Raw genomic sequence first — 27,104 nt, 5'->3', positions numbered from 1 at the left:
ATAATTAACTCTATATGAAATTATAGATTTTTCGAACGAATTTCTCGCGACTTATGGGGTTTTCTTCAAGACATTTGACGTTATTGGCAGAATTGAACTTGATTTTTTTGATACAGAAGATGCAGCATTCAAAAAATTCCCTATATTATAGAAGGCTTTATCAGTCAGCGTAATCTCTTTAATTTTCTCTTGAAAGTCCCAAGACCCTCCAAGTTTTTGATATATCAAATATTTGATTTATCAAAAAATTGATATATAAAAATTTGTTATAGAGGAAATAGTAATCGAGGATGGATATATCCCCCTAATAGATATATTTTCTGGGTGACATTGGTTAAGCAAGGCGATTTGATTCTTGTTTTGCAACTTTGATTTTCAACTGCCTGGAAGAAATTATTTTATTCTTTCCGGCAACTAAACTGGAAACTTTTATTATTTTTTATTTCTATCTAAGAATTTCTCTACAAAAAAAAATAGCCAAAGAGTTGAGTTGCACCCTGATTCTCTCTTTGTAAAATAATTGAATGATCAATGTGAGATAATTCAATTCAGTTGACTGCCTGGAAGTAATTAAAATATTCTTCTAGCTAGTTGAGTATATTTCTCTCTTTGAGAAATTGTTGAATTGACTCGACTCCCTGAAAAAAATTTAATTATTCTTCCAGGCATTACTTGAACTGGAAACTGTGTTTTGTTTATGTATGAGTTTAGCGCATTGAAGTTCATCAACAAAACAAAAAGAATATTTATGTTAATGTCATATGAATTATACAGGGTGTTTCGGGAGGAAAGGGAAATATTTTGGGAACATATTCAGATGGTCAAAATAAGATAAATTAATCCATATGTTTTAATCCGATTCTTAACCGTTTCTAAAATAACTGGCTCTTAAGTTTTTTTTGTACATTTTTGGAATAATTAAGTTTTCTGTATTTGTAACTCACGTTGCAGGTATTTCATCATTGTTTGTTAATACCTATTTTAATTGAGTGGTAGTTTTAACAAGCATGGTTGTCAGTTCGATTGATTCTGAGCATTTCAATTTCAAAAGAGCAAAGTTTCCATTACGTAATGCCTCACACATTCGCCCATAGGGAGTATGCTGACATGATATTCGTGTATGGTTTCTGTAATGGCAGCGCATTACATGCTGTTGAAGGAATACCGACGTCGTTTTCCAAATCGAAGAATTCCTAAGCGAAAAGTTTTTCAGACAGTTTTGCAAATGCTCAGAAAACAGGAATGTTTGCAAGCGTAACAATTAATTCTAAACGAGAGGCGGGACTAAATGTGGAAAATGTTCTGGATATGGCTGAAGAGAGCCCGGGTGTTAGTACGAGGCGGATTACAAAAGAACTTCGATTAGCATCACATGTGGACGTTTGGAAGACATGTATGGCTTAAGGGTTCAATTTTGCGAATGGATTTAACAAAATCAATGCCTACATAAATACGTTTTATTTAGCGATGAAGCTCATTTTACCCGTAATGGAATTAATGACCGACACAATGAACATCGGTGGTCGGTTAAAAATTCTCATGCCACGTTTGAACGAAACCTTCAACATCGATTCAGTGTTAACGTGTGGTGTGGAATGCTGAATGACCAGTTGGTTGGTCCTTTTGTATTAGATGAGCATCTTACTGGAGAAGGACATTTACGCTTTTTAGAAGACCATTTATTACACATGTTGAATGATGTTCCGCTAATTCTTCGACACCAAATGTATTTTCAACATGATAGAGCCTCGCCTCATTTTAGTTGCCGAGTGGGTAATTTCTTAGACAATCCTGATCGTTGGATTGGCAAAGGAGGATCTTAAGTTTGGCCACCGAGGTCACCAGACTTAAATCTACTGGATTATTGCCTCTGGGGGTGGATGAAAGCTCTAATGTACGAAACACCAGTAGAAACCGTAGAAGGATTCCACAATCAAATTTTAAATGCTTCAAATATTATTAAAAACAATCCCCAAGCAATTAAACATTTAAGATAGAGAGTTAGTTGGCTTTCTAAGAAACAATCCGTTTAAAACAGCAATAAAGGCGAAGGAAGACACGCATTTTCCTGGTTCTGCTAATACAGCTCGTAGTAGGATAAGAAATTTGAAAATTTAAAGTTGTTGTGCAACAAATAAAATATTTTTGACTGAAGCAAACAAACAAAGAAGATAAGAATTTACCTATCAATATGCACACCAAAACAACATATGGGAAACGGTAATATTTTCAAATGAAAAAACCTTTCAATCGTGCAATAATGGCAAAATCCGCATTTACAGGCCTTTACCAGATATGATAAAGGTATATACATTAGTCTAATCAAATTGGTTTTAGTATAAGAGTTTTAGAAGACCAGGCGTTTGTCAAATAGTGGAGGGAAGGCCTAATGCCTTAGGATATTGTAATATCCTAAACAATATTATGATGCCATCGGTTGGTGTAGTCTATGGGCAAGATGTTATCTTCCAACATGATAATGCTCCTATATATTTAGTCCGTATAATTCAAAACTATTTAGACGAAAGACGAATCAAAGTTTTACCGTAGCCCTCGAAAAGCCTTGATAACAACCCAATTGAGAACGTTTGGGGTAAAATGGCAAATTCATATGTATAAAGATAACTTTAGGCCTAAAAATCAGAATGAATAGTTAACGCATGGGACCGAATAACCGAAGAATATACCAGAAACCTAATTTTAAGTATGCCATGACGTTTGCAAGCTGTAATTGATAACAACGGTGCGCTTACTAAGTATTAATAATTTTTTATTGCATATTATTAAAAAAGATAATATTAGTTACTTTTGGTTTATTTATAAAATATGTTCCAAATAAAAATAAATATCGAAAAATAAAAATGTTTTGTATCAATATTTAAATATGTAATTATTAAGAATCCAAAAATTCATAATGTGCAAATACGCATACCATACCCAAGGAATGCTATTTACTATAATAGTCTCAGTTTTTTTTCAGCACGATGGTACTTGAACTTGTGAAAACTTGAACTGAAATAAAATAAAATTAGATTATACATGTCAAAAATGACAAATGACATTTTGCATTCAGAAACTTCAGGTAATATTTACGAAGGTCACCATTACCATCTCGTTTGTGAACGCACCTCGGGTGGATAGTTTTTGCAATCCTCTCTCCACATAAAAAATTCTTGGGATGAATTCCTTTGATACTGATCAATACCATATTCAATATATTGAGAACCATATTCCTCTTCCTTCTCATCATGCTGGTTGCATGACAATGCTTCTTGCTGATTTCTTCTGTTGCTGATTTCAGATTCACCCTATATATTACCACGTGACTGGTCATAAATCATTGCGATTGGCCGAGAACAAATTCGTCCTGACGAAGAAGCGCCTCTCACAAATTACCATTGTCACGAAAGCGGGCGTCGCGGGCTGACTTCCAGGAAACGATCTTCTTCTACGATACCGTTGGACGTGCTGTTAGCGATTGTTAACAAGCCAGTCACGATCCCCTAAGTAGGTGGGTTTGGCTGAAATTTTTCGCTAAAAAAAACTGGCTTCTTTACTGCTTCTCTAGATGAGCGCTCAAAGATCACGAAGGCCTATGAGACCTATTATAAACTAGGAGAGGCCGGTTTTTTACCTTTTCATCAGCTATTAGATGATGATTTTGCATATTTTAAGTTTTATATTTATGCATTGTATAGGATACTACTTTCTCTTTAGTTAATTAAACATAAGGGGATCTACAGAACCTGTTTTTTTTTTTAAATAAATTGCACCTATTATATTTTATCTTAGGCTTTAAAGTTGTACAGATTAAAAATGAATAATTTTAAGATTATTCATCCCTTCGTGTTCTTACCGTATCTGTCCATGTTCCTAAGTCAACATTCAATATTTGGTCACGCCGAGTCGACTGTTCGACCATAAAGTACACTTTGTTATACTGTCAAAGAAAAATGTTATTGGTCATATATTTAAAATTAAGAAATGTTTGTTTTTGGTTCAGTGAACGCGGCTATAATTTCAGTTTTAAATGTCAACATGCCGCTTTTTATGAAATATCGTTTTGGCCTCCCATAGAGAAAATAATAATATTATAAACATGGTATATACTTATATAAGATTTACCATAAAATGTCCGAAACAAATGCCGATATATGCCTCTCTTTTCCTTTCATAAACAAATCAAATTTAATTGAAAATATACTTTTATTTTACAAGGTATCCAGAATCAAAAAAATTCTTTGTAGATAAAAAAATAATTTAACAAGTGATACAAACTTGATGATTTCGTTGAAACCGTAAAAAGCTATTTGTCAATTCTCTTAGCGGCTAAAATATTTAAAACCTCAACAATTATGCCAAAAACTTAACGACTATGCTGGAACTGTCAAAAAAAGCCTTTGTTTTAAAAACAATTAAATACCATCTTCACATTTATTTCAGCGGGGATTTCAAAGCTTTCATAACCCATAAATGATAAAATATTTACATGTTCTCTTATAAGGTCGGATGAATACTTATTTTAAAAAATCAAAAGCATTGAACTAAAATAACTTGGTTTTCATTTTAAAGTTCTATATAAAGAAATTTAATGAGAATTTTATATTTTAGTAGTAATTTAAAAAGTAAAATAATTTTTTATCCGATTTAAAGTCGTAGATCTACTGATCGTCCACCCAAAACTTGAAAGCCAAAAAGCCATGAAATAAGTAGTACTGTAAGTATGTATCAGCCACAATAAAACTTAAAGAGGTGTTGAGAAGAAAATTAATATTTGGGTTTGATAGTTACTTTGTTTAAAATGTTATTGAAGTGAAAATTCACTACACTTTTCCTACAATAAAATTATGTTAAAAGAAAGAGCAACAAATTTTGCTCAACTGACTATTGCAGATATCACACATAATAAAGTCTCATTCTAATTTTCAGATCGACATTGGCCAAAGGCAACTAAAAGAAATGACACCTGTACATCCTCACAATGCAAGATCAATGTACCAACAATATCAACCTAGTCAAGATTATGCTTTAATATGAATTTTATTCTTAATAAGTAGTTACTGTTATGAAACAAAATATCCTATCCATTAATGTTTATACTCTGTTCTGATATATTTATACATATATTTACCATTTAAATACATTTGCAATAAATATGGTTATTTTCTAAACTGACCAAAATTTTATAATTATTGAAACCTATACAGTTATGGTTGATTTTTCTATGAAGATTATCCTTTCTTATAAGCCCAAACCCTGTTTGCTTTCTATTTTTATGACTACTAATCTAAGACTTTGATAATTGAAAGAAGCTTTATTAAATTATATTAAAATATTTCAAATTTGAATACATTAAGTTAAAGTGTTATGCTCACAAAAAAAACTGTAACAAACCGTTGGTGAGTAATAAGTCTTTTAGTTTTACTTAAGGTCAGTGAGATCTTAGGACGTCTACCTGGAATTTCAGATCCGATTTCTCTGGACCTGCTTCTGATACGCTTATAAAATAAATTGTATTGCGAAGACCAGAGAGTATCCAATAATACTCATATAAATTTTAAGGGTCTAAGGTTTATTCCGGTAAAGATATCCGGTTTTTCAGTTCAGTGGTACCCATGGGACTGGTTCTGAACCGAACTGCTCTTATATCTCCTTTGGTAGTCCTTCTACGAACATAATTAATGAAATAAAAATTGTAAATCTACCGATGGCCCACCCAAAACTTTTTAAATTTTTAAAATCAGATTAACCGTCGATAAGTTATAAGTCTTTTAATTTTGCTTAATGTCAGAGAGGTTTTGGGACGTCCACCAGGAACTCCAGAACCAATTTCTCTGGACTTACTTATGATACGTTTATAAAATAAACTGTATTGAAAAAAACGGAAAGTATTTATCAATATTCATGTAAATTTTTAGGGTCTAAAGATCATCCTAGCAAAGACATCTAGACTTTAAACTCCAGAATGCCCATAGAACTGATTTAGATTAAAAAAACACTCATATCTCTCTAAGTAGTTTATCTAGGAGCATCATTATAAAAACAATTTTGGAAATCAATTGATGGCCCATCCAATACTTTTTAATTTTTTTAAATCTCATTAACGGTTGATGAGTTGTAATTCTTTTAGTTTTGCTTGAAGTCAGGGGGACCTTGGGATGTCCACCTGGAACTTCTGAACCGATTTCTCTGGACCTACTGATGATACGTTCATAAAATAAACTGTATTGAAAAGAACGGAAAGTATTTATCAATATTCATAAAAATTTTTAGGGTCTAAAGTTTATCCGAGCAAAGATATCTAGCCTTTAAAGTCCAGAATGCCTATAAAACGGGTTCAGACTAGAAAACCACTCATACCTCTATTGGTGGTTTGTCTAGAAGTATCATTAATAAAATAAAAGTTGTAAATCTATTGATAGCCCACCCAAAACATTTCCAATTTTTAAAATCAGATTAACGGTCGATAAGTTATAAGTCTTTGAATTTTGCTTGAGGTCAGAGGGATCTTGGGACGTCCACCAGGAACTCCAGATCCGATTTATCTGGACTTACAAGAGCTACGCTCATAAAATAAACTGCATTGGAAAAAACAGAAAGTATTCTTTAGCCTCATATAAACCTCCAGGGCTTAGATTTTATTCCAGCAAAGATATTTAGCTTTAAAGCTTTGAGTCTCCACAGGTGTCCACTCCTTTTATATCTTTCTTAGTAGCCCTTCCAGGAGCATCAATAATAAAAAGAAGTCGTAGATCTACTGATTGCCTACCAAATATTTTTTAAATTTTCAATATCGGATTAACGGTTGATGAGTTATAAGTCTTTGAATTTTGCTTGAGGTTAGTGGGGCTATGGGACGTCCACCTGGAACTTTAGATCCGATTTCTCTGTACCTGTTTGTGCTATGCTCATAAATAAAACTGTCTCGGAAAGAAGAGAAAGTATTCTTTAATATTCAGATAAATTCCCTGGATTTAAAATTTATCCCAGCAAAAATATTTAGCTTTTAATTTCTGTGTCTTCAAGGGACTAGTTCCGAGCCGAATTATTTATTGAAAAAGTCGTTATATCTTTTTCAATTGGTCTAAAATTATTAAAAAAAGTTATATATTCCCTTATCATCTTGGGAGTGACAATAGATTTATCTCTGTGGCAATTTAAAAAAAAATTTTAATTTTTGGATTTAAACTCAACTCAAAAAGTCAATATAAAAAGTTTAATTCAAATTAAGTCTAAATAAAACTAAATCAAAGTTGGAATATAGAAAAAAAAACTAAAAAAGGGTTATATTTAATAACATATAAGCATATAACTAATCAAATATAAAAGCTTCCTATTATCACTATTTTTAACTTAAACTTTATACTAGATAATACAACATTACCTTGATTTATTTTGACCACAAATATATTCCTTTACATTATAACACGCTTTGCTGACTAAAAGCTTCATACATTTGCATTGAAATTTTTTAAAGTCTTTTAAGTTAAGGGGTCACTTAATATTCAAATGTGTAACTATAATATTCTAGGGGACTTAATATTCTAAGACCACTGTCCTTTCACACTAAGTTTTGCAAAATGACCTAGGGATGAAAAAATAGCATTTACGTTTGTGCTAAATTTCAAATTTTTATATAAACGCATTTTCAAGATAAGAGGGAGAGGGACAATTAAGAGCCACACTGTATACTAGTAAATATTCATACATTAGTACAGAAGTAGGGATCAAATATTTTTAAGACCATGAGCAGCTAAGTACCATACTGTTTAACTGTTTACTGTTACTTAGTTTTTAATATCTTCTACATATTAAAAACCTATGCATTCAAAGAAATTTAAGGAAGAAAAGAATAGAAATTATATCTTGATGCCATAGAGCTAAAGATTGCAGATCATGTTATAGGAAAGACAACAGTAATAATTCATTCCAATTCTTTACTATAAAAGTAATAAACTTGAGAAGTGTGAAAAATTAAACAGTTAAAGGTATTGGGGGAAACCTGATAATTCAGAATTTAAATAAAAAAATTAAAATGCTTCGAAATAACTATTATAGCTTCATATTATATAATAGAGCTTCACATTTTAAAATCGAAGATTTCATATTCCTGCTATTTCAAAGTTAACCACATCAACTTAACAATAGTCTTTCATAGTCCTTAAGCCTTCTAATTTACAAAGTAGCACATCCAATTTTATACTGATCAAGACAAATGACTCGATAATAATCAAACCAATACTTAACCATATTACTAAGCAACTCACGCCAACTACACTCAACTGCCGATCACTTACATTAAAAGACATCTTTCAGTTCAACCAATTACCACAGAAAACCCAAGAATGCCAACAAAACAACCCGATGCTCTTTCAATATTAATTATTATTATTTAAAACCGATCTCGATCTGTGATCCCTATCCCGATAGGTTTTTTCCATGATGGTAAACTGCGTTTGATGTATATCGCAGGTTGAGCCGAAGGCATTCCTGCTATAATAGAAAAAAAAAGATCGAATAAAAGCCAAGTCAAGCCTAAGTTATGGCTTCGGTGAAGGCTCCGCATAATTTTATGACTTCATACGATAAACGTAATATGTTTCGCAGTCGTAAAAGAATTGACAAGTGAACGATTGGCAACTCTGGTTTGTGAAACTTAAGAGGAAAATAATGTTTTTTTATGTGTTAAAACTATAGAGGAATAGAAGGTATGGTACCTACTTAATGCAAACTTTTTGAAAGCAGTTAAGTTTTGACATATTATATTTTGGAACTAACTGTACAATGGATACTAAAATAATTTATATCTCTCTCATTTAAAAATAAAGTCAGAAAAATTGGTTTTTATATTTTACTTATATAAATAATAGAAATGTACTACAAGAAACAACCATGGGTATAATAGTAATTTATTTTTCATGTAAGATATGCTTACTTTAAATTCGTAGATAAGTAGAATTGATAATCGTCGGCATATAGATAATAAGAGATTGAAAGATTTTTAGGCAACTCAGCTATAAACAATCTAAATAGCAAATGTGCCAAAATTGACCCCTATTGTATCCTATTAGCTATGTTGAGAGTTTTAGATACCAACTGTACACCATTGAAATCAACTCAGACTTAAACCTCTGCATTTTAAAAAAGTCTTTAAAATTTAAGTTTGACCAGCTAAACTTTGTCATTAAGAGAGTCAAACGTCTATAAAAATTAAGTTGTTTGTGTACTATTTTTTTTATTGCTTTGGAAACAACATTTAAAATGCTTATGGGCATTAACTCCATAAGCTCCGTTATATAGGGTTTTTCGGGATAGGGATTACAAAGCTTGTATTCAATGATCAGAAACTTTAAAAGTCAGAAATGATTATAATACGCAAATATAATAATAAAATTGATTAAACTTTTTAAGACGTAGTTCATTTTGATACATGATTAACTGTACAATGGATAATTTATATTTCTCTCAAGGCAGAAAGATTGGCTGTATATTTTCCTTATATAAAGAGTAGAAATATACTTCTTAAAAAAACTATTACTATAAAGGTTTACTTCATGCAATGTATGCAATTAAGTTCTAGTCAAGATGAATACCTGAATACAGAAGATATTTTCATTAATGCTAATCTGGCAGAAAAATTGGGTAAAGTTGCGTTATTTTGATATTGAAACAACTTATAAAAATCATTTTTACAAAATTTCTTGAGAATCATAAAACCAGTATAGCAAAATAGGTTTGACATACAAATTAAAATAATAAAAAACCAAAACAGGATGTGAAATGAAAATAAATGAAAGGTTTTTCTATAGTCAAGCTTGCTTTTTTACCATCACCCAAGCTTTATTGTACCTACTCAAGTTCTACTGGTTATATGGACAATATCACCTATAATCTATCTTAAATACATTTAAAATATATATGGATATTTTTACATAGTTTGCTTATATATATTAGGAGCGTTTAAGATTTTATCATGAAAAATTAATATATACTAGTAAGGAATCTAATAACAAATAAATTGATATAGAGAATGTTTGAGTCGAATAATCTTGTCGAAATATTAAGTACTTTATCCCAATGAAAAAATCAATTTATAATGGAATAGTTTATATATTTAAGTCTCTAAAGACAGACGTGTGGTAATTAGAATACTTAACTACTATTAGATAACTTTTAAACGAATAAGGGTACTTAACCTAAATTTTCAATTCAACTCAAAACATTCCTTAATATTTATTAGAAGATCAAATAAATCTCATTGACAAAGCTGTGATTAAAATTAAGTCAACATAATTTCACAACATTTCGCTATTAACTTAAAGTTTATATCAGTTAATACTGCATTATATTGATGTAAGTTGATCACTAAAATATTTCTCCACATTAGAGGAATATTTTGTGAATTTTGAGTAAAATGTCGTTCCTTGCCCAATTAAAAGTTACTTTCTTAAAACCAAACATACACTGTCAAGAATAAATAAACAAGGTAGTATCATAATTTTCTGTTTAAAAAAATGGGCTTGCATGAATCCCTTAATCCAACATTGTACTGGATTAATATTGCTTTTTTTTTGTAAAATGAAGATAGTTTGAAACAAGTAGCCACTGCAACTATCCCAAAAGAGACGATATCTCAAGTTATTAAATCAGAGCAAAATCATTGCCTGAATGATCAAAGCCATTCTCATTGTTTCACTCTGATTTAAATCCCTAGAAGTAGCTTGCAAGGCAAAATAACTGGAGGATACTCTCCAGGACAAGGAAACTAATCATTATTTAAATTATTAAATCATTAATTAAATTAGCAAAAACTAAAATCATTAATTTATTTCAATTACTCCATATCAGAATTGATGCAATAATATTGTGTAGAATGAAAAGTGTCTTTGATATAAATTTAAGATTTCGATAAGGCTTTATTAACTTGAAATTGATTTTGTTTGCATACTAGTGATTAAAGCGGCCACTGATTGAGAACCTTTGACATATTTTTTGTGTGATATTTATAAAAGAATATAAAATTTATTTAGTAACTATCACGTATATTTAAAGGAGTTCGCAACGGGTTGAATAAATTGAAATAATAATTTTTTTATGAGTGTTTAATAAAACATTTGAACTAATTGAGTATTCACAATAGTGATTATAGAAAAAGTCTAATCATAATTTTATTAAAATTATCTTGTTTAATCCATATCGGAAATAATGCAATAATATCGTATTAATTAAAAAGTACCCTTGACACACAATCAACAAGTATTCGATGAGGCTTTATTATTTTTTTTGGAATTGATTATATTCGCATTATAGTCATTATAGTGGTCACTGATCCAGAATTGTTGAAATATTTGTTTGTGATTATAATAAATCTATATCGCCCTGAAATTTATTCAATATTTATCATATTGATTTATAAGTTGACAATCGGTTAAATTCAATTTAATCAAATATTCAAACTGATTTAATACTCATAACAGTGATTATAGAAAAACCAAAATCATAATTTGTTTAATGGTTTTAATTAGTTTGTGTCAAAATGGATGCAATAATATCATATTATTTAAAAAGTATCATTGACACAAAATCAACAAGATTTCGATAAGGTTTTGTGAACCTTAAATTGATTAAATACGCATGAAAAAGATTATAATGACTACTTATCCAGAATCATTGAAATATTTTTTTTATGATTAACGTAAATCCATATCGACCTGGAATTGATTCAGTAATCATCTTATTGATTAAGATAAGTTGGCGATAGAATAAATTATATTCAATCAAATATTTGTATATGAGTTTTAATTCAAATATTTAAACTAATTCAATACTCAAAATAGTGATAATAGAAAAACTTAAATTATCATTTTTATTTAAAGTAATTTTAATCAATCCATATATGAATTAATACAATATTATAGTATTATTTAAAAACTATAGGCTTTTTTAACTTGAATTTGGTTTTATTCTTAGAATGGTGATTATAGTGACTGCTGATCTAGAATCAATGAAATCTTTTTTTGTGTGATTATCGTAAATTTATATCGACCTAGAATTGAGTCAATATTCATCATGATGATTTAAAAGAATTGGCGATCGGTTAAATTATATTTATTCGTAAGCGTTTAATCAAATATTTAAATTGACTAAGTACTTATAACAGTGACTATAGAAAAACCAAAATTCATTTTGGAATTGATGCGATATTATCGTATTGTTTAAAAAGTATCATTGACACAAAATCTACGATAAGGCTTTATAAACTTGGAATTGATTTTATTAGCATAATAGTGATTATAGTGTCCATTGATCAAGAGTTGTTGAAATATTTTTTTTATGAGTATTGAATTCAGTATTTAGGCTGATTCAGTACTCGCAATTATACTAGAAATTATAGAAAAATTAAAATCATAATTTTTTTATGACTTTGATTAATCCATATCGGAATTGGTGCATTATTACCATATAGGTTAAAAAGTGTTCTTAAGAGAAAATTAACAAGATTTATATCAGGTTTTATTAACTTCAAATTGATTATATTTTATATTTTTTTATTGTATGAACTTTAGTTTAGGTTCATACTAAAAATTATTGAGTAAAAAATAGTTTGAAAACATATTTTTAATTTTTGTGTTTGAAAAATATATACCTTGTAGCTTGTAGCTAGGCATTCTCTATGAAAAATACAAAAAATATGCTTAGATTCATATTACACTATTGATGAATTTTATAGGAAATATTTAATTAGGATTAACAAAAATATTTAAAAAACCAAAGAAAAAAAGAACAAGAAACCTATATAAGATTTTCCGCAATCCTGAAAATCTCTTTTGGAATATGTATTTAATACCTTATTAAGAACAAATTAAATGCATTTAGCTTCCTGCATGAATATATTCAATGAAATCATTAAATTTGGTTTCAAAAGAAAAGGGTAAAATTTACGTATACGTACATAAATTATTTACAAAAGTATGTTAAGTAACTTTTTCATGAACTAAATTAATAAAATACAAAAATTGCAAAAAAAATAAGTTCAGATTTTCTAAAATCTATAATTTTCCTACTTTTAACTTTCATAGTATTTCCCTTAAAAATCCTAAGATTATAAAAAGAAATCAAATTTTTAATCAATATTTAATACCCAGGACTTGAGATATTTAATATATTACTTAATTTTTAAGTTAATAATCAATACCTTCTTTCATCAAAACTTAAACTAAACCAAAAAAAGTTAAAATGGTAAAGCACTAGGTTTAAATTCTAATTTTTTAACATCTTGAACAATCTAGAAATAAAGAATCTTCGAAATTCTTTTCTTGTCATACTAGTTTTCAAACAGACATTAAAGTTTCGGTCCTCACCTTGTATACTAAATTATTATAAAAATAAACATACAAAATTAAGACAAGAGCTAAATGGAAAAAAAAAACAAAAAATATTAAGATTTTTATAATGAACTGGGACAAATCCAGATTCGACTGCATTAAGACAAAAATATTATATGAAAAAAAGAATAGTCTTATTGAATTTAATATTAATTTTTAGCCTTAAATTAAATTCAGTCTCTTTGAATATCTTTAAGGTTATTATATTGAGTAACTGCTTGATATAAAAAAGATTTCTAAACGAAGGTTGTATTTTACTTGGGAAATTTTGGAAACGAAATTTAAAAATTCCAATATATGGCGCTCTTTCATACAAAGCCAATCTTTGAAATACAGATGGAGATATAATCATACTTTCTCAATCCATATATTTACTTTATATACAACTTATGGTTCATTAAAATGTTTAATAATTGAACAAGAACCATAAATCAATGTGAAAATTATAATACATGCTCATACTGCTACTTAACAGATATAATTACTGTATCTCTGAGTTTATACAATCACCTAGTGTGGAAACGTCGACTAATCACTTGCTTTTTTAATGTTTAAAAAGTTGATAAGCTTCAATTCTCATGCAGTGAATTTCAATAAGGTAATAAAATTGCTGACCCTGAACGAAATTACACCCAGCATTCACGCCATTCATAGCGCCGAATTAGTAATACGAGAATAATATATGTTTTTGCTTAGGCAGTAGCGTTTCCTAATAAACTAAGTTATTAAATTAAGAAAAACGTGAAATTAAATATAATTAAAAAAAAAGTATGTAGAAAACGTAAATTTAATTATAAAACTTAGTAAAATAAGTGGTCACTTTGCACTCTTGTGACCTAAATAAGCCTTGATTTATTCTATCTCAAGGACGACACTGGTACTGTTAAATATCCTTTAACAGCAGCGGAGGCAAAGCGATTTTTAAAAGCCAAGCTGATTAATCTCGTTCAAAGAAACCAAGCTGCGTAGTTAATTTTGTAGAGCTTTATCTTTTTTAGGCCGCCGGCCTTAGTCCGCTTAATGACGATATGATTTTTATATTTTTAACAGCCGATTAAACGGCCCCGTGAAAGAATCGACAATAAATTGGTTTCGTTGATGGGAAAAGTCGGGATTTATTAGACTCTTTTAGGATAGTTTTAACACCAAATGAAATATGGTTATTGAGCAAAGAGTCGAACCAACGAACGTGAAAAATACGCGGAAATTATCTTTAAATGGGCTGTCAAATGTGATAATATTAATCAGTTTTAAGTTTTGAAAGTTCCTTTCTTATTTGCTTGTTGAATTTCGTTAAATCTTTAAAAAGACATCAACAGGCAAGTACATAAGTAATAAATTGGATCCGTTTATCTCTGTTCGTATATATATTGGAAAATGTAAGAACTGCTGATTGAAAGACATTAGCAGATAGTTCTGTCCACTTTGACGGAGATTCTTAGACTTGCTGTATTCTGGATTAGAATATGGACACAAATCTTTGTGACGAGAATGCGTGATAAGAAGAAGAATATAATCATGCAAAGTGTAGGTAACGAATGTTGTTGAATAATAATCAGTTTTAAGCAATAAAGGTTCCTTTCTTACTAGCTTGTTAAATTTCGTTGCATCTTTAAGAAGGATATCAACAGTCAAGTACATAAGTAATAAATTGGTTCCGTTTGTCTCTGCTCGTATAAATTTGTATGTTTTTTTTATATAATATTATTTATCTTATTGCAGTTGCATCTACATTTGTCTTTGTTTATCATTCAGTTTTCAATGAGAGAAACTACTGATGTTTAACTTTACTACCCATATTTAGTATATTGTCGGATAATGTAGGAAAAATTCTGATGATGCAGGGAAGAAGATCTATTAGAAAATGTCAGAACTCTTAATTGAAATACATAAGCAGATAGTTCTGGTTCATTTTGACGAAGATTTTTAGACCTGCTGTATGCTGGATAAGGATATGGACACCAATCTTTGTGACGAGAATAGGAAGAAGAATATAATCATGCAAAGTACAGATAATGAATGTTGTTTCATTAATATTGTTAATAATGCTTAGGTATTAGACTGACAAATAGTCAACTTCTTTTAAGGTTACTGCCGCATTTGTCTTCAGTCGTGACCTTAACCTCCTTAAGTTGCAATTTATTCTTTCGTCTTCGACTAAAAATATATTTTTTTTACAGTTTAATTCCAAATGCCTATGAAAAAAATTATTTTATTATAATTACAGATTTTTTGAGTTGAATGGATTTACATATCGAAATTCAACTCTCCACATTCTACTCCATTTATTTCCTTAGGAATAGTTTGAATTGCCTTAAATATTATTTTACTTGCCTAATTAAATCAACTACCAATAAGAGACACGATTTTGTTACCATTATCAATAACAATTTGATCTTAGATGAGATTGAAATTGATAAAATTGTTTTTCTTGTATACTGTTCTTCAGTCTTGCATTTAAAGTTCAGACAATAAACACTACTTCATTAAGATCTTCAATGATACTTTATTTTAGGAGAAGATTAAAAGGGAATTTTATACATTTAAGGACTCATAAATTTATTATTACGTTTACCAATATCAGTAATAAAAGTTCCAAGTTTTAAGCATTTTTATGATTATATGTCTTTTATTATGCTTTTCACTGGTGGTGAGATATAGGTAATTAAATTGAATTAAAAATGTTATTTGAATTTCTATCGCATTTCAATTTTTAGTAGTCATGGAATGTTTTTTTTGGTAGAAATTCTTATTATATGAAAAAATAACTGCATAAATTATAAAGTAAATGATTTCTATACTTTGCTGCCGTAATGCCAGGAAATTCGCAATTAATATCCTTGACTGAATTTTTTATAGCGATCTTACACTTTTTTTGAACTTTTTAATTAAAGAGGTTGTTTATTTCAGCTTATATTGTGCTTCCATTATACATTTTCTTTGCTTAGTTTCTTACTTCTTTTACTAATACTTTTTAAAGGGTAAAGTTTAAGAGGCTAGTGCTTAAAAAATTAACTGTTTTATGCCCTACCACTGGATGCCATATATTTTAGCCCTACCACTGATACTAAATAAGTACAAAATACACAAACAGCAGATTCTTAAACAAAAATTCATATGAATTATAACGTCTTTTGACAAGTATTAATAATTAACCAATTTTAGTAGAAAATTTTCCTTCGGTTTAAATGCAAATTAGCTCTTAAGTGCTTGTAAAACTGGTTAAAAAGTGTTACCTATTTAGCATAAGTAAAGAACTAGTATGTAAAGGAAAAAACGAGACATCCGTATGCTAATAATCGATTAATGGGTACATGTATATACATATATATATATATAAATATCTAGTTTAAAAAGTAATAATTTACTAATAAATAAATTAACAGTTTCTCAATAAGGCTAGTAAAGACAAATATGGCATATTAAATTAATGACGTTTTGCAATAAGATTTGTTTTAAAAAGGTGTAACCTTTCAGTAATGTACGTTTTAGAATTTTATTAAATGATTCGATTTATTTATGGATATGTAATTGTAATTTTTCTTATGTAATATATGTCCTGTAACATGAGGTAAATTATACTTTGTTTAACTCTAATTATTTATGGGCATTGTTTAAAATTAACATGTAATCATAGATTGTTAAAAAAATGTTTGCTATGGTTAACTGAAAGGAAATTCTGACTTAAAGTTTTCCTAAAACTTAAATATATAAAAAATTACAAGTTTATTCCATATTAAATTTCTAATTTTAATAATTTTTTTAAATATTTTTTTTAATATAATTTATAATCAAATTTTCTAAATGAAATTTTTGAAATATCATTCTCAGAAATTCACCTCTTCCTAGAGGTCGCATTAAGATTATATGGAAAACCATCAGTTGTATCATTACACCGGAAGCCCGCATATTATAGGAATGAAATATAATGAATTTTTTAGTGTCACAAATATTTATAGAAACCTTAAGCCAATGTTTGATTCGTATCCATTTTAATTATGCTGAAATTTAATAAACAAGAAAGTTTCTCCCTTTTTCATGCAGGCCATTTTTCGTATAAACGATGCATCTTTTTAATAATTTTAATGAATAAAGAAATATGTATTTGTAAAATTTTAATATAAAAAATTCTGAAGAAAACTAATACCACTGAATTTACTTTAGCTCAGTAGTCCTTATTTTTTTTATTCTATATCCATTAATAATAAGAAACAATAAATATTTAACATTCCTGTATTCCAAATGGAAGCTTATCCACTATAGATATTACCAATTAATAATAAAGCTGTTAATAGCCCAAATGCACAGTAACTTTTTTTTTAAATATCCAGCATAAATCTAAAGTAAAGACTTTACGTTCAAAATGACTACGGTTTGAAGTTAATATTATTTTTCGTGGTAGTAGTAAATCGGAAGTTAAATTAAACTAAGTTAACTATGCGTTTAACCACGTTGCCAACAGTTAAGTTTAATTGGCACGTGATAAATTGTTAAAACTATTAAAATTTCCTTAAAATAACTGTTCATTTATAGTGAGAAAAATGATCATTTTCATAGAACATTAACTTTTGGGTTAACCAGAGATATTTGCCTTTAGGTTCTGTGAAATTAACCGCAGTAAAATATTAACTTACTGAACTGGAAAATCGACTTTAAATGTTTTCTGTAAAAAGAAAAAATCAAATAGTAACTGTTTATCTAAAGCCTAAGTTCCATAAAATTAGATATAATAAATCACTTTGGCCAAATACCTTTACACCAATATTCCTCCATACAATTTTCCCTACCTATTACCATTTTATGACCAAAGGGGAGCATTTATTAGGCAAACCCCCAACAGGGTGTTAATCAAAAGAGCATATTGACTCCGGACGGGGCCAATCGCTAAAGCCAACGTAATAAAATGAAGTGACGTCCTGATGTCGTCGCATAAACATCAATGGAACGTTAATGCAATAAAGGGGCGACGAAAATCGGATATTGACGAAAACGAAATAAACGATGCTGTTATTTTTAATGGATTAATTAAGAAATTAATAGTTTTGTCAAAATATTTATTAAAAAAACTAATTGTTATTCATATAAAACTGCATTAACAACATTAACTAATTAGAACATTCATTTACCAAAGAAAGAGTTCAAGCAGACAACTATAATTACAAAACGAAATGTACCCGTTGCCGAAGAGAAATACTAGTTAAGCCAATCCCCATTAATCCTGACTAATTAAGGGCGTGTAATCAAATCACATGATCAGCCCGAGCCGTTAATACTGTCATCGTACGTCTGGGTAACGTTATCTAACAGTTTCCGATCGAGATTTAACTTTTTGAATGAAATAACCAGCAGTTAGGGCTGGAATTTATATAAGTTCGATTAGATATTTGTGTTTTTAAAGTATCAATGTTTTTGATAATTTCTTATTTATATATAATTATTTATTAAAAACTCTAGTTGTTAGGACTTGGCAAGAACCATCTTTAATTTAAGAGATATTTTTTGTTTGCTATTTCACTTCGAAATGTCCTTCTGAGGATGATATTTAACTCTAAGAATTTAAATGTGAAAAGAGACGAAGTGATGTTGTATTTTAAACGCACTTTTATTAAAATTAAAGCTACAGAGTTTAAAGTTATTACTACCTATTCAGTAAATAAGGTTCAAGAGGTAATTCCTAAAAGTTGTTGGCAATTTCATACCAAATAAAAAAAAAATTAAGTTTGTCTAAAATTTATTATTATTTTATCTTAAAAGCTAATTATTGTGTATTATCCTGTATCTGTTATATATCCTATACCTATTATCCTGTATCCTTTATCAACATAGTCATATTTATATATTTTTTTTTATAGATTTTGGATACTATATATTCTATAAAACATAAAATCATTTTTCATTTTGGAAGGGTTTTTAAAACATAATTAAAAATTGACTATATAAATTTATTGAAATTCTAAATTAAAAAATGATTCGTATCTGCTTAAGTTATGCATAAATTACATAAATATAATTAATATTAAAATAATTCAAATTTATGTCTTTCTTATTTTATTTTCTACTTAATTAAAGCCTCTATATATACTTTGACTGGATAATTTTTATGAATAAAATAAACAAATAGTTATTTTATGGCTGAAACAGTAATTAAAAAAGTATTTAAATAATTAAAGAAATATATTTTTTTAAGTAACTTTATAAACTATACCAGAAGAAAATTATTTTTAGATGATTCAGATAGTAAAACAAAAATAGTGATCTAAGAAATCTAATCTATTCTAAGGAAAATCTAAGGAATCTTAATTAATCTAAGGAAAAAAAGTTCAATTTTCGTACTTAAATCCTCTTCTGAGTATAAAGTATTTGAGTTAAAAAACAGTAATAAAATGACAATTTTTTGATGAAAATCTCATGGTCAAACATCTTAGAGCACAAAATAGTTTAAGGTCGTGAATCTCTAGATAGATTCTGTAAACAGAACGGAGGATATTGCAGGATTGTAAGATGTGTGCAAAAATTCCAATTGTTACACCTGAACTATTTGTTTTTATCAAAGTTATATACGTAAACTTCTCCACAAATAGATTTCTAGAACATCTGAAAATATAAAATCTCAAGATTCATAAGCTAAAATTAAGGATATTAATGCAGGCAGTTATTTAGTCAGAAGCTTTAGACGGATCAAAGAGTATATCAACTTGCATTGTTTATTTTCATAATGGCGAATCCTACATAAATTTAACAGATTTTTTCCTAATTTCTACTAATTCCCTTACCACTATCTAATATATAAACATGCAAAAAGTTTTCGCTATATATAATAAATTGAGGATTTTTTTGTTTAAAGAAGCGTTTACCAATCTGGCTGAATAAGCAAGTTCATCAATTTTAAGGGTAAATACAAAACAATTAGTGGTTAGAACAAATGTTCACAAAATTTAAATTCATCAGTGGTTTTAACAGCCATCGTCTGTGTTGATTTTTCAAATACTTTCTTAAAAATGTGATTTAACTTTTATTATTTAAAATAAAAATAGGTTGCTTGCCTGTAAAAATAATGATAAACCTAACTTTTCTCAGATACATCATTGCCATTATAAGTTTATAATGGCAATATACTCGTAAAAACACTTTTTTTATTTTGAGTATTGAGCAATATTTTTTTAGTAATATTTATAAAAAAATTTCGAATAATTTAGGTTTTAAGGCAAAATTTTATTAAACATTAAAATGTGCATATTTTGTTTTCTAATGAATAAGGCCATATAGTATGTCAGTCTCAGGTATTGCTAAAAATATTACTTAATAATAGTAGTTTTCATACGTTATTGGATAAATAACTTTAAAAAAATACAAAGAAAACGTATTAGAAGTTTTAAATAAAATTAGAGATATGCAAAAAAAAAATTAAGATAAATCAGTATTTGAACTATTCTTTATATAAGTATATTTCTTTAAACCTACATTCTTCTATACGTATTTGAATAATTTACATAGAAAAAACAAAATTAAATAAAACAAGAAGTGATTACAAAATAGGTGACTTATTATATATAAAATAATTGTAAATAAATAAACTTAATTTTTATTCCCAAAAAATGATTTAATAAAATCTCAAAATGAAAATAAGGGATGTATAATTTCACCAGCGATAAAAATATTTTTTAACGCGAAAATTGCAAATGAAAAACGAAAATATAAAAAAAAATTGGATTTTCTCTAAAATTAATGAAGAAAAACCAAAAATATGTAAAATTGTACAAGTATTACTGGTAAAACCTAGCCTATTATAATTTTGAAAGCAATTTCGAATAAAAAAAAATATTTATATAGAAAATATATTTTTTGCCTTTAAACCTAAAAAAATTATCAATTAATGACTAAAAAATTAAACAATTACTTACTATTTTACATACTAGTACCTACACCATATTTATTTCATATATTATTTATTTACATCAAAAGAAAACATAGAAAAACGATTTTTAGTTCCAAAGTTATTGTTAAAATTGCATAAACAGTCATAATAGCATTTTCCAGATTTGCATAATAACAATATAATAACATTCTTTAGATATCTAATGCAAGCAACATTTAGTTGTAAGTAACCAAGTATATTTGTTACACTAAATGATATTATTGAAGTCACCTCTTTTCAGAAATAACATGTGGGAAAAATAATCACGGCGTACATTTCCTCTATATATGGACAGTTTTTCTTTTATATATAAAGCAGGCACTTAATTATAATAATTTTAAATTAAGGTGCGAGTTGTATCCATTTAAGTTATGCATAAATTAAGCAAATAAAGACAAAAATAAAAAAACAAGTCTCGTTCTTTTTCTTAACGGTTTAATTACACTTAATTAAGACGTTTGCATATAATAAATAGTTCTTTTCAATAAATTAAACGAATTAATAAACGGATGGATTGCTTTAAAGCGTTTTGATGTAAATACTTTGTTACCCAATAAACAGAAAATTATTATGGCCAAACGGAGGTCTGTTAGTGAATAGGCTGTAGTGACAGAAACTAAAAATTGACAATCATATTGAAGTTTTTTTCGACAAGTGCTCCTTTTTATAAAATAGTGTGAGGCAGGTAAAGCCTTGGCCAGTTTTTTTGGTTCAATTATTTGATGATCCGTAGCTATGTTGGTGACAGATACGGCTCATTAGGATCCGGATAAAGATTGTGGTTGAGATTTTTGAGGTTTTAGTTTAATCTTTATTCCCTGCGTTATAAATACTTATAAGTAATAGTATTTTTTTGAGGGCTTAATAATAATTGTGGATGCTATAGTCTTTTTAATTTTTCAATGTATTTTCATAACTATGGAAAATTGAGGTTTTATGCGAAAAACTCATTATGGTGCTAGACATTTATTTGTAGATATTCAAAATATTTCTTAATAAAAGCCAAATCTACACTAAGACTTTTATTCTGATTACAGTCTAGAAGTTGCTCTTGGAAGTTTGAAAATGAAACGCGATTTGTGTATTTAGAATAATTGATATATTGTTCATTGAAGAAAAAGCGTTTTCGGCCTATAGATCATCTCCAGTGCCAAATGTTTTTGAAAATTCAACTGAACTTCTGATCTTTGTGTTTTAATTGTTTTTTATTTTTTATTTTTTATTTCTCTTGGTTTAATTAAGAACCTGAATGAATTTTACTGATTTTCAAAAATGAATAAATATCTTCTCTTCAATTAACTCAAACTTAAAAAAAGGGTAATAAAAGTTACTCTCCTTTAATTTGAGTATAATTTATTTAGAATTACTCATTAATCATTACTGATAATATTACAAGTCTCTATATTCCTACAATCCCTACAATAAAATATTAATGTACATATTCCTTCATTACTGCCAGTTGGCTTTTGAAACTTCAAATTATCATTGTCATATAATTCTAAGTCTTAAACTATGTGACTTTAACTGATATTGGCGCAGGAATTTAATATTTTAATAATTTTAAAAACATTTACTCAGTACAAACAATTATCTTTTATTTATATATTTTAAATTAAAATCAGCTTAAAGTTAATAAAAAAGATAAAAATTAGCATAAAGTGAGAAAAACTCTTTTGAACATTTAATTAATTTTAATTAATTCTTGAACATTTTGAATCTTTTTGTCGCTAGATATTTATTAATTTACATACATATTGAATATAGATCAGGTGAACTCATTTTATATTATTATTATAGTCTGCTTAAAATAAATGGATATGTTTAATATTGTTATATCAGAGTATATTAAGCTAGGAGAAAATTTAAAAAAAAATTGTTTTCATTAATTCAAGTTATGCTTAAGTGGTGTTTAAATTTTTAATAATTTGATCGATGCATTTATTTATTTTTTTTAGTAGACTGGTAATATATACCTGAAACATTTTGTGTAGAATTTTATAAAATTTTATAGGAAACAGATATGATTCAAATTAAAATTAAATTTCATAAATGAAACCATGCCAAACTGGTCTAATAATCGGATAACTTAAAAATTATAAAAAAAATTAGTTATTATAAATAAAAAAAATAATTCATAATTAGGTTGAAAATATTTAAATACAATTAAAGTAGAAGAAAGATGACTCTTCACTTTTAATTAAATTGTTACCTAATGACTACCTGAAATTTTAGAATTTTATGTAGTTTCTAAAAGTCTTTTTAAATGCCATCAGAAACCATATCCAACATATCCAAATATGTTTTCTTAAGTAATTTGAGTATGCTAAATTTAAAAAGCATGTGCTCGATTTTGCCCTATCAAGTTAAATTTTTTTCATGTTGTAAAAAAATAATTTTTGGATGTTTGTAGGGTTTTGCAAGGAGAATAATGTTAAAAGTTATTAGGAATATGATTTTATTTGTTATATATCACAATTACATTCAATTCACGTAGTTCTAAAACTAACATGTCATGTTGGATCACGGCAATATTTATAAAATTTACTCGTTAATTAATCTAGTTAAATCGGTCCAAGTTGAATGAATGACTACATTTCTTAAAGGGTGTAAATTGTACATATAATATAAGATATACATATGACCAGAAATACATAAAAAATCAGTAATACTTTTACCAAATACCTTTTTTTTTAACTAATTATTTTCACATTAAACCCGAAGATCATTAGATTCAAAAACCAGACAAAGAGATGACTAACAAAGGCGTAAACGTTCTGCTTCAACATATTGCAGTCGGTGCCAGTAAATCTGCTACCGGCTAAAATCGTGAAAATACCAGCCCAGAAATCGTTTCACGTGCACCTCAATAAATATTATTGTGAAAATATAAATCGTAATGGTATAAACCGCGTGAACTCTTAAACGAACTTTTATAGACAAACCAAAGAAATCAGACTTTCGAATTGATTTTTATCCGCGCACTAAAATTACACGCGATCATTACGGATTTCTCCAAGTCTTACTTTAAATAAGGTTGAAAAATAACGGGTGTTAATTGAGGATTTTAACTGGCAATTTGGTTTGGAGAAATAACCATGTGGTTAGTTTAAAAAATGCAGATATACATTATAAAACCTGATTTCTTGCATAAAACTTCCTGTAAGAGGCATTAAGTAGGTATATCTAATCGACCAACATAAAAATTAACTACCCTTCACAAATGGATGCTTATTTTCCACTTGAGTGTAACTAGTTGTGTCATTACTAACGTAAAGATTAGTACTTTATGGGAACTTGTATAATAAACGTAATTATTAAAAGACTAGTAGGTAGTATGAAGATCTGCTATAGAGACCACCCAGGATTTTACAACACTTAAAAGGTTATGTAAATTAGTTATATATTTATTCACTTTCGCACATTGAGAAGATAAGCCTTAGAAACTCATTACTGAATTTACTATAATTCTAGAATATATGATATTTAGAATTAGACTGGATATAAAATAGATGAATTAAAGAAAGGAACGAGCAACTATAGATTGCTAGCCAAGTGCACTTAAATACAGCAATAAAAAAGAATTTAATATGTACTCAAGCTTCTTCATTATTAGACTGTCTATTTCACGCAAATCCCCCACGTTAAAGTAGTAACATATAGCTTTGATTATAACAAGTTTTCATTCAGGAATACCATGTTAAGAAACTATTATAAAAAAATGGTGGAATAATCAGCTTAAAAAGGAAAAGTTTAATATTTTATGGTTATCTTCTACTTCTATTTTTACTACAGATAAAAGCTAATAAAAAAAGCTGCGAAAGGAAAGCGACAATAAATATTTAGTCAAAATGTAAACTTAATTAATTAAAAAAGAATAAAATCAGCCAGTATCAAATTAATAATTAAAAAAACAAGGCAAAAATTAAACAAAATGTATTCTCGTGTTTCTGCTATAGTAAACTATAAAATATACGGCGTGGCGTTCAATTTTACGCTTATCTAACGAGTTATAAAAGCCTGTTCTTAAAAATCCATAAATATCAATTTTCTTGTTAAAAATTACTCATATAGCGTTAAAGGAAACACTAGAAAATTGGCGATAAATGCCCAGTAATTGCAATGAGTCTAAAAAATCGAATTGCTGCACGATCTAAATTTATCGTTAAAATATTTAAAAATCGCGCTTATAAACTGGGTATCGGGGATTTAATAACAGTTTTTATATGCGGGGTTATTGTTTATTATTATTTTAAGCGGAAACTAATCAAGAAAAATATGGAAAATTAAAATTTAGTACCTTTAATTGAATACCTAGTAAATATTTACTATTTTACATTAGCTTATAATTATAAATAGTAGTTAAGTAGTATAAAATAATGAAAGCCGGATTCATTTGAGTTATACGAAGTTAACTTTATCCACTATCTCGTAAAATAAAAAATGAATATTAGTATTTAGTTACTCACTATCTATTAATGTAAACCTAAATACTTATATGAAGAATTGAACAATGCAAATCAAATTCCTTAAGTAATGCCAACTGTATGAGACATAATTTACATATTAATAATAAAATAATAATGAAGACCATATTCAATAAAGTTATGCCAAGTGAGCTCTAGTCACTATCCGCTAATTTAACTCAAATCAATTAGGAATAAAATTCTGAAAATTGCTTCCATTTAAATTATGCAAAATTAGTTCTGATTTTTAAAGCATAAATAATTAAATTTATAATAAAAAAATTATCATATGCATTTCAGTTATGCTATATAAACTAAAATCACTATCCACTCTCATAGGTTATAATAAATATTTCCTTTGATAATAAAATAGTAAAGACTGTATCAGTTTAGGTTATGCCAACATAATCTTATCCACTAACTAGTGACTTAAATTAAAATATTAACATGAAAAAAAAAAAAACAAGGATGGTATGCATTTTAGTTATGCTGAAAGCATTCTAGCTACTATAACTTAAATATTAATCTTAATATATTAAAACTTAGATCATGTCCATTTAAGTTATACCAAGTGGCCTCTAAGAACTGTCTGCTTATTTAAATCAAAATACTTGAATTAGGAATATTATTATATATCACATCCTTTTGAGGCACGCTAAGTAATTTTCACTAATTAAGTCTACTCATATAAGTAAACTGTACCCATTATCCTTTAATATGAACCTAAATATTTATATGAAAAATAGAATAATGCGAATTATATTCCTTTATGTTATGCCAACTAAATGAGACATAATTAATATATTAAAAATGATGACTGTTTCCATTTAAGTCATGCCAAGTGATAGGCATCCGCTAACTTTTCCGACATTGAATTTGTAACAAAAGAATAATAAAGTGAATAAATATGTAGTTACTGCTAGTTATGTGCGGAAATGACCTCAGAATGTAAAATTATGGCTTGCGTGTGTTCAAGTTGGGTCAGTGCAAAGTTAATGGTGTATATAGATATAGGCACTTCTTCAGGTAATAGAAAATAATAATTATTATCAATCTTTGACGTTACGCCTCACAGGTCGCCGGGTTTAAGGAATCCAGGAACCTGTTAGGAGATGTATGTAATATGTTAGCGCAGGTGTGGAAATTTTTAGTTTACTAAAGTAGGGATTTTCAATCCTTTTACAATATTTAGACTCTCTCTTGCCTAATAAACTGCATTCGTATGCATTGCTGTTATAGCCAAAATGTTTATTTTTTCTTTACATATGCATTAGAAATACAAAAGTTCTTCCTAGAAATTTTAAGAAGAATTTGAGTTTTAGCTTTATGGTATTAGAACTA

At 27.9% G+C, this 27,104-nt stretch overlaps 1 protein-coding gene across 2 annotated transcripts in view; it reads right to left on the bottom strand.

Moving 5' to 3' along the window:
- LOC126743436 (protein prickle-like) overlaps positions 1–27,104 on the bottom strand; it is a 444,925-nt gene that overhangs the window by 136,251 nt on the left and 281,570 nt on the right. The window lies entirely within an intron of this gene.

This window comes from Anthonomus grandis, chromosome 12 (assembly GCF_022605725.1).
Source record: "Anthonomus grandis grandis chromosome 12, icAntGran1.3, whole genome shotgun sequence".
Lineage (NCBI taxonomy): Eukaryota > Metazoa > Arthropoda > Insecta > Coleoptera > Curculionidae > Anthonomus > Anthonomus grandis.
Note: the sequence above shows the minus strand (reverse complement) of the source record. Positions and strands in the feature narration are given on the sequence as shown.